Below are 8542 nucleotides of genomic sequence, written 5' to 3'. Positions count from 1 at the left end.
CACGTATTTGGGGTTATTTTTACCCTAAACATTTGCCCCTCAGAGGGGGTGGCCCGTACGCTTACTGGCCGCCTCCTCTGATCCTCTACTCGTTTTGTTCGTCTTAGCGTACAAGATTTTGGGCTGGAAGATGGGGCGGACAAGTCATGTCCGTCCATCAAGGGAGCGAACGCCCTGGACCACATATCGTGTCCTATTCGTAAAGGAGTCATCATCGGACTGTTTAAGATTCAAGATGAGGATCGTCCACTCATTGAAGGGGCGTATGCCCTGGAACTTATGCCATGTTCCGTCTGCCTGAAAGCTTTCTCTTGACTGATATTATCTGGAAGCTAGGTGGACGTAATCTCCCAGCTAGGACTTTAAAAGTTCTGGACACCAAGTCTTTGGGATGTAGGCTTCTGATTCTGTTATCTGGCCGTCTATTTAGACGCGCCATTTCTCGTCCGTCTCATTTCTCATCCAAACGGACGGAACCCTAACGCCAATCGTCCGATTTTTAGGGTAATTTTTCAAAAAATTATCGTTTGAATATTTGAGTAGGAGAGATGATTTTACTATTTTTCCCCCATTAATTCAGCCTATAAATATGAGGATTTTTACTTCATTTTGGCACTTTACGTCCTTGAAAATTCTACAGAGAAGTCAGAGCTTTTTAGAGAGAGAAAGTTATCTCCCATGAAACTTCAAGAGCTCCACCGCGTATTTTGAGTTTTCCGGACGTTTTTTGAGTTTTCCGGTCAATCTTCAAGAAATTCAAGAACTTTTCAAGGTTTTCAACACGTACAGAGGTAGGTCGCCTGTCTCTTTCCCTTAATCTTTTACTTGTTTTTTTTTTTCTTTTTTATTTCAATTCTGACACAACACTCGGCTTCGTCCGACTCTCCTCATGAGGCCGGCCGTTCGCTTGGGACTGAGGAGTCTAGAGTGGACGGAGAAGAGTTGTCTCCTCCTTGGAGTGGGTTTATGTCTAGTGCGTACGTACTCACCTCCACTTATTCTTCTCTGTCCCTACCGGCGAACATGGCAAGGACTATGCGTACGCGCGAAGATCACGCGGCCAGAAACCCTGACGGTAGTCTGGTGAACCCTAGGGTCCCCTATGACCCGAACAGTACTGACATAGAGACCGGGTCTAACACTCGTACCACCATCTCCACTGGCACTCATCATTCGGCCGTAGAGGTTACTTCTTCTTTCGAGGAGCGCGAAAGATCTCAAGGCGCTTCTTCTGAAGTGGAGACGTCCGGGCGAACTCTGGAACTAGGGTTCCCTCAATATGCCAACTCGGTCATGGATGAGGCCGAGTTGGTACTTCGTGGTGACCATCCTACTCCTTCTGGGGCAGACAAATCTGTTCCGTCCGTCCCGTTTACCTCTCAACCCCATCTCCAACATGGCAGGACGGACAGACCAAGGACTGAAATCTCAATTAGGAAACCGTCTGCCCTGTCTATTCGCAGTGCCCCTCCTTCGGGAAATCAAGCAGACGCTGCCAAAGACAAGGGCAAAATCCCCTTAGTCGCTGAAGAACTTCCCTCATCTAGAGGCGGACACAGCTCAAGGGGTCGAAGCTCGGCCGAGGCAGCAGATTTGGACACGGTGTTGTCCTCTCAGTTTGGGAACGCTCCTCACCAAGATGAAGAAGAAGAAGAAGTTGAGAAGGCGGCCAATGGTGAGGCGGCCGAGGGTGAGGCGGCGACAGAGGAGGACGTCGCAAATATTGACAACTTCAAAGATCCGTACGCCTGTACGGTGGGTAGCACAGCCTTGGGCTACCTAAACGACAAGTTTGAAAAATACAAGGCATTCCTCTACCTTGGGGAGGGATGTGAAATTCAACCCCCGAGGAAGTCACATTCTGTGGCTGCTTGGGAGGATGAGAAGCCGTGCAAAAGATCTTTTTGCGTTTACAGGGCCGCCTTGGATGTAGGCCTCCGCTTTCCCTTACACCCCTTCGTCCGCACCTTATTAGACGAGTATGACATTACTCTCTTCCAACTGGCACCAAATAGTTGGTTGAATATCTTTGGGTATTTGGTGACGTGCATCTGCAAAGGCTTCAAGCCAGACTTTGCCCTTTTTTGTGAGATGCACTCACTAACACGGTTGGAGAAGAACACGGACGGTTGGTTTGTTCTGAGCGCTACTAGAGACTACATGGTAGTGGTCGACCGTGTCAGCAAATGGAGGGATTGGAAGCACTGCTTTTACCGCGTGAAGACTAAGGACGTTGAGTTCAATCGGCGGATGAATCGGTGCAATGCCGAGCCAATTCAGCTCGGACGCGGGGACCACAAGCCGGAAAAGCCACCTGTCCACCCAAGCCAAGAATACCAACTTGACTATTTCAAAGGCAATAGGGTAAAGAAGGACGGCAAGACAGAGCGCGTTCCGCACAATTGGATTCCCTTATCCAGAGCCTGTACAAGAACTTGCCCCAAGGTGGACGTTTAGATATACTTCTTGTACACACATAAATTTTAGTTGAAAAATTTTCTAACACTTTCTTCTTCTTTTTGCAGCGGAGGCGTACGCAATGCTGGACCCAGAACAAAAGGGAGAAGTGGAGATGTTAGAGATTGACATGGCTCGCTATAAAGCTCGTCGAAAGATGTACGAGAAAACCAAGGAGGTAAATACTTTGTATTCTTCTTTCTTCATGTTTCTTTACTCGTCCGCGTTGGTATACTGGGAAGAACATACTTTCTGACTTCACACGGACGTCTTTGCGTCCGTGTTGGTATGCTGAGAGAGAACTCCTTCCTGATTTCTAGCGGACGGCTTTCGTCCGTGTCGGTATGATAGGAAGGGACCTCCTTCCTAACTTATTGGGGTAAGAAATGATGCTAGAATTCCTGTATGGGTCCAATTACCTAGCTTACCTTTGAATTATTGGGGTAAGAAATGCTTGGAGAAGGTAGTTGGGCTAATTGGGGTCTTGATTAGACTTGATTCAGCAACTCAGGCTAGAGACAGGGTTGCTTATGTTAGGTATCTTGTGGAGATAGATATTAATCAATCCTTTGCTGATACAATTTCATTCTTAGATGAGAAGAGAATGGTTTTTGATCAGAAAGTGGTTTGGGAATGGAAACCTCATTGGTGTTCTGTATGTGGTGAGTTGGGGCATGCAGATGGGGTTTGCAGGAAACACAAACAGAAAACTAAATTGGTCTGGGGACCAAAAGCTGTGCAGAAAGGAAATAAGGAGGTTGCTAAGGATCCAGAGCAGGATTTATCAGCTTCTGATCCTGTTTTCATTCCTCTGGGGAAGGAAACGGTGAGTCCTATTAGGGCTGTAACTCAGAGGAAGGAGGTGAGTACTCATAATTCTTTTGCCTCTCTGAACAATGAATTAGGGAATATCCTATCTTGTCCTTTTGATGGCAATTACTATTTTTCTATGCAATGCTTGATTGATCAATCTTTTATCCAATTAAAATTTCTATTGTGAGTTTATGTGGATCCTAAATCCCTAGTGCTTGTGATATTGATTTCTAATTCTTGATTAGTTGTTAAACCTAGACTACACCATAACCTTTTCAAACCCTTTGGAATAGCTTAGAGCAAGACTATATAATTTGGCCCACCATTCCTCGTGGACCGACCTCTACCTATCCTATACGAAGTTTAAGTGTAGTAGAGTTCATAAATTTTTGTTGATGAGATTTGAGCACCTAACGACACGCTTAGATCACCCATCAAATGGCGCAGTTGCCGGGGAATGGAGTAGTTGTTTGCTATAGTTGTTGAGTCTATTTCATTATATTTGAAAAATACAAAAAGATTTTTCTTTTTTGGCTACACTTGTAGCTGTGCTACTAATTGTTTCTTTGAGATTGTATGCATAAAGCACGTGGTCATTCTCTTGTGCCTTTTGATCTGGAAATTGAGAGGACAATTACAAAGATAAGAGTTCCTAGACGTTCTTTGAGTTCTAGACTTCCATGTGAAGAAGAACCACAAGAATAAGAAAGCATGGGAGAAAATCCAAGAGTAACATTGAAGGAATTGGGGATTTCGGGTGCATATAGGTTTGAGAGTGGGATTGCTCCACCTACAACACCGGAGAATGACTTTAAAATAAGACCGGCGATAATAAATTTGATAGAGAGGCGACAATTTAGTGGGGCCAAGCATGAGAGTCCACTAAATCATCCCAAGGATTTCAAAATATTGCAACACTATCAAAGTGAATGGAATTTCTCAAGAATTCTTTCGTCTCAAGCTTTTCCCCTTTTCTCTCATAGGGCGTGCTTGGAATGGTTGGACAAGGAAGTCAAACAAAATTCTCTAAGGACATGGGACAAAGTGACCAAGGAATTTCTATCCTGTTTTTATCCAAAAAAGAAAACGGCGGAGGCTAGAGCTTTAAATCAAGGTTTCAAGAAAAGGCCTAATGATAGCCTCTATGAAGAATGGGAGAGGTACAAAGAGTATCAAAGAGAATGTCCTCACCACGGAATTCCTACCTACCAAGTCATTATTCAAATCTTTTATGGTGGCCTAAGTCCTCAAGGGAAATCTTGTCTTGATGGGGGAGCCGGAGGTCCCATTATGAATAGAACGCAGGAGGAAGTGGTAGACATCATTGAAGATGTAGTGAGGTATTTTAGAGATTGGCAAGATGGTAACATGGAACCAACTAGCAAGAGTAGTTCTTCGGTTTACTCGGTTGATCATCTTAATGCCATCAACAACTTGTCCTCACAAATGACAAACTTAGAAAAAGAGTTATGTTCTATCAAAGCTAAATTGGAGAGTTCTCCCTCCCAAGCTTCAAGTCTTCCCTCCCAATTTAAGGGGAGATGTACATCTTCTAACTCTAATCCCCCTCCCTCTTCTAGTAACATGCCTAATGGATGCTTGCTTTGTGATGTATGTGGTTCATATGAGCATGATTCTTCTACGTGCCTTCATTCGTTTGTGGATGGATGTGATGATCAAGATGGGATGGTAATGTGAAAGAGCATGTGAACTTTGTGTCCAATAATAATGAGCCAAGTTTTTATAATCAAAGAGGTCAAGGGAATAGGATTTATCACAACCAAGGTAATTTTGACAACTATAACTGTTTCGAGGTATTTTGTGATCTCCTCGGACACTGGTCACGTTCTTCAGGCAATGAGACTTGGACACCTGCAAAACAACGAATATTCCTTTATCGGAATATTCGCCTTCGACGATCAAGTTAGAGATCGGAAACAGAAAATCTAGAGAGAGAAAGTAGAGAGAAGTTGGAGCTCTTTTAATGCTCTTTTTAATGTTATGTCACAATCCACCCCTTCCATCATAAATGATTGTGGTAATTATAGGGGTGGGAGTGTGTGCCCCTTTAGGGTTTGTACCCTAAAATTCCGTGACGTGATTGGCTGCCCAATCAGAGAACGCCACGTGTCGCATGGGGGCGCCGCTTTGCGGCTTTCAATGACATTTCTCGGGATTTGGGCCATGATGTAATAAGGGCCCTTTCTCTTGCTGATTTCAGGTGTTCTTTAGGGCATCTGACACGTGTCATCTTCCCATAGGGACACGTGTCGCCTTTTAAATGGGCCTTGTGTCACTAGGGGATTGGACCACGTATTTGGGGTTATTTTTACCCTAAACATTTGCCCCTCAGAGGGGGTGGCCCGTACACTTACTGGCCGCCTCCTCTGATCCTCTACTCGTTTTGTTCGTCTTAGCGTACAAGATTTTGGGCTGGAAGATGGGGCGGACAAGTCATGTCCGTCCATCAAGGGAGCGAACGCCCTGGACCACATATCGTGTCCTATTCGTAAAGGAGTCATCATCGGACTGTTTAAGATTCAAGATGAGGATCGTCCACTCATTGAAGGGGCGTATGCCCTGGAACTTATGCCATGTTCCGTCTGCCTGAAAGCTTTCTCTTGACTGATATTATCTGGAAGCTAGGTGGACGTAATCTCCCAGCTAGGACTTTAAAAGTTCTGGACACCAAGTCTTTGGGATGTAGGCTTCTGATTCTGTTATCTGGCCGTCTATTTAGACGCGCCATTTCTCGTCCGTCTCATTTCTCATCCAAACGGACGGAACCCTAACGCCAATCGTCCGATTTTTAGGGTAATTTTTCAAAAAATTATCGTTTGAATATTTGAGTAGGAGAGATGATTTTACTATTTTTCCCCCATTAATTCAGCCTATAAATATGAGGATTTTTACTTCATTTTGGCACTTTACGTCCTTGAAAATTCTACAGAGAAGTCAGAGCTTTTTAGAGAGAGAAAGTTATCTCCCATGAAACTTCAAGAGCTCCACCGCGTATTTTGAGTTTTCCGGACGTTTTTTGAGTTTTCCGGTCAATCTTCAAGAAATTCAAGAACTTTTCAAGGTTTTCAACACGTACAGAGGTAGGTCGCCTGTCTCTTTCCCTTAATCTTTTACTTGTTTTTTTTTTCTTTTTTATTTCAATTCTGACACAACACTCGGCTTCGTCCGACTCTCCTCATGAGGCCGGCCGTTCGCTTGGGACTGAGGAGTCTAGAGTGGACGGAGAAGAGTTGTCTCCTCCTTGGAGTGGGTTTATGTCTAGTGCGTACGTACTCACCTCCACTTATTCTTCTCTGTCCCTACCGGCGAACATGGCAAGGACTATGCGTACGCGCGAAGATCACGCGGCCAGAAACCCTGACGGTAGTCTGGTGAACCCTAGGGTCCCCTATGACCCGAACAGTACTGACATAGAGACCGGGTCTAACACTCGTACCACCATCTCCACTGGCACTCATCATTCGGCCGTAGAGGTTACTTCTTCTTTCGAGGAGCGCGAAAGATCTCAAGGCGCTTCTTCTGAAGTGGAGACGTCCGGGCGAACTCTGGAACTAGGGTTCCCTCAATATGCCAACTCGGTCATGGATGAGGCCGAGTTGGTACTTCGTGGTGACCATCCTACTCCTTCTGGGGCAGACAAATCTGTTCCGTCCGTCCCGTTTACCTCTCAACCCCATCTCCAACATGGCAGGACGGACAGACCAAGGACTGAAATCTCAATTAGGAAACCGTCTGCCCTGTCTATTCGCAGTGCCCCTCCTTCGGGAAATCAAGCAGACGCTGCCAAAGACAAGGGCAAAATCCCCTTAGTCGCTGAAGAACTTCCCTCATCTAGAGGCGGACACAGCTCAAGGGGTCGAAGCTCGGCCGAGGCAGCAGATTTGGACACGGTGTTGTCCTCTCAGTTTGGGAACGCTCCTCACCAAGATGAAGAAGAAGAAGAAGTTGAGAAGGCGGCCAATGGTGAGGCGGCCGAGGGTGAGGCGGCGACAGAGGAGGACGTCGCAAATATTGACAACTTCAAAGATCCGTACGCCTGTACGGTGGGTAGCACAGCCTTGGGCTACCTAAACGACAAGTTTGAAAAATACAAGGCATTCCTCTACCTTGGGGAGGGATGTGAAATTCAACCCCCGAGGAAGTCACATTCTGTGGCTGCTTGGGAGGATGAGAAGCCGTGCAAAAGATCTTTTTGCGTTTACAGGGCCGCCTTGGATGTAGGCCTCCGCTTTCCCTTACACCCCTTCGTCCGCACCTTATTAGACGAGTATGACATTACTCTCTTCCAACTGGCACCAAATAGTTGGTTGAATATCTTTGGGTATTTGGTGACGTGCATCTGCAAAGGCTTCAAGCCAGACTTTGCCCTTTTTTGTGAGATGCACTCACTAACACGGTTGGAGAAGAACACGGACGGTTGGTTTGTTCTGAGCGCTACTAGAGACTACATGGTAGTGGTCGACCGTGTCAGCAAATGGAGGGATTGGAAGCACTGCTTTTACCGCGTGAAGACTAAGGACGTTGAGTTCAATCGGCGGATGAATCGGTGCAATGCCGAGCCAATTCAGCTCGGACGCGGGGACCACAAGCCGGAAAAGCCACCTGTCCACCCAAGCCAAGAATACCAACTTGACTATTTCAAAGGCAATAGGGTAAAGAAGGACGGCAAGACAGAGCGCGTTCCGCACAATTGGATTCCCTTATCCAGAGCCTGTACAAGAACTTGCCCCAAGGTGGACGTTTAGATATACTTCTTGTACACACATAAATTTTAGTTGAAAAATTTTCTAACACTTTCTTCTTCTTTTTGCAGCGGAGGCGTACGCAATGCTGGACCCAGAACAAAAGGGAGAAGTGGAGATGTTAGAGATTGACATGGCTCGCTATAAAGCTCGTCGAAAGATGTACGAGAAAACCAAGGAGGTAAATACTTTGTATTCTTCTTTCTTCATGTTTCTTTACTCGTCCGCGTTGGTATACTGGGAAGAACATACTTTCTGACTTCACACGGACGTCTTTGCGTCCGTGTTGGTATGCTGAGAGAGAACTCCTTCCTGATTTCTAGCGGACGGCTTTCGTCCGTGTCGGTATGATAGGAAGGGACCTCCTTCCTAACTTATTGGGGTAAGAAATGATGCTAGAATTCCTGTATGGGTCCAATTACCTAGCTTACCTTTGAATTATTGGGGTAAGAAATGCTTGGAGAAGGTAGTTGGGCTAATTGGGGTCTTGATTAGACTTGATTCAGCAA

The 8542-nt window shown here is 45.7% G+C and overlaps 1 non-coding gene across 1 annotated transcript; it reads right to left on the bottom strand.

The window, feature by feature from the left end:
• Positions 1-4363: 4363 nt before the first annotated feature.
• On the bottom strand, positions 4364-4469 carry LOC145606393 (small nucleolar RNA R71). Its single transcript, XR_014105282.1, has one exon. It is a non-coding gene; the product is annotated as a small nucleolar RNA R71 (small nucleolar RNA).
• Between the last annotated feature and the right edge of the window lie 4073 nt (positions 4470-8542).

Source organism: Chenopodium album, chromosome 22 (assembly GCF_948465745.1).
Source record: "Chenopodium album chromosome 22, dcCheAlbu1.1, whole genome shotgun sequence".
NCBI classification, from domain to species: domain Eukaryota; kingdom Viridiplantae; phylum Streptophyta; class Magnoliopsida; order Caryophyllales; family Amaranthaceae; genus Chenopodium; species Chenopodium album.
The sequence above is the reverse complement of the archived record's forward strand: the minus strand, read 5'-3'. Positions and strand labels throughout refer to the sequence as shown.